This window comes from Porites lutea, chromosome 1 (genome assembly GCF_958299795.1).
Source record: "Porites lutea chromosome 1, jaPorLute2.1, whole genome shotgun sequence".
Classification (NCBI taxonomy): domain Eukaryota; kingdom Metazoa; phylum Cnidaria; class Anthozoa; order Scleractinia; family Poritidae; genus Porites; species Porites lutea.
In genome coordinates, this window is record NC_133201.1 from 4,317,701 (window position 1) to 4,318,861 (window position 1,161).

Genomic DNA, 1,161 nt, shown 5'->3' on the forward strand with positions numbered 1-1,161 from the left:
GTAAGAAAAACAACAACTCAGCACGTGCATCTCGCTTTTTTGTATATTTCTTTTACCGCCCCTGCTCGACTACGACGTGAAATGACCAAATTTTAATTTTAATTTTCTATTTTTCAGCGAGGTTTTCATGGACGTCGCTGTTGTCAGATCGTAAGCCCCTGAAAAAACGACGGCGGCAACTGCAGCGAAAACGTCCCCCAAAACTGAGTTCGCGCTGTTTCAAAGTTCATCGTCCTTATTCAACCTCTTTTAATCTGTTAAATGTTAGCGATTTTTTTACAGGAGTTGAATTCTAAAGGACTACGCTGCATCTATAGTAAGTTCACAAAAAGAACTTAAAGAAAATTGTTGTGTGGTGTTCACGTCATAAAATTACGTGAACTGATTAGGAAGTTTCATGTCGTGGTCGTGCAGTCAAGGCAAAGAAATGTACAAAAAAGAGTGATGCACGTGCAAAGCTGTCGTTTTGCCAATCTCAACCTATTGCTTTTTTGCCTTTCTCTTTGCCGTGGTCGTAGCATAAACTCCCAAAAAATGGAGAAGAGGAGGGGGCGGACAACACTGGCTAACCCACAGGGTCGCGGAATTAAGTGAACTTTCGGACGGAATGACCCTGATCCCTGCGGGGGCCCCTCAACATTGGTTAGGACACATGATTTCCCTCAAGTCGGTGCCTGTTAGAGGGGCGCCTATTAGTTATCCAGGAGAGCATGCATCGGTGAAATTAGTTTAACAAGCAGTCCGTGTGTTTAGAAGCGGAAAACTATTCTATCGGAAATCCCATGACGAAAATACAAAGGAGTCATTGGATTATTGTGGGAATGAGTTGCATTTTGAACTGGTGGCCATGGTCTTATTGGATTCTCGTCCTTTAACACATCTGTTTCATCCTTGTTCCTTAAGTTCACAGATTTGTGCTCGAAGCGAAGAATATCAGCAAAACCTTGCATTACTTTATCGAATTCCTTCCACATCCACTTCTCGTGAGCAGATTGAGTTTGTGCCGTCCTCAAGTTTGATACCTGGTATTCTGAAATCCCTGGACTAACTCCCTTTTTCACACGAGTGAAACCGCTACTCTGCGATCGTAAACTCCGCTCTGAGCCACACTCAGATACAGACGTCGAGCTAGTCCTTTTGTTTGATTGGGTAAATGGACTT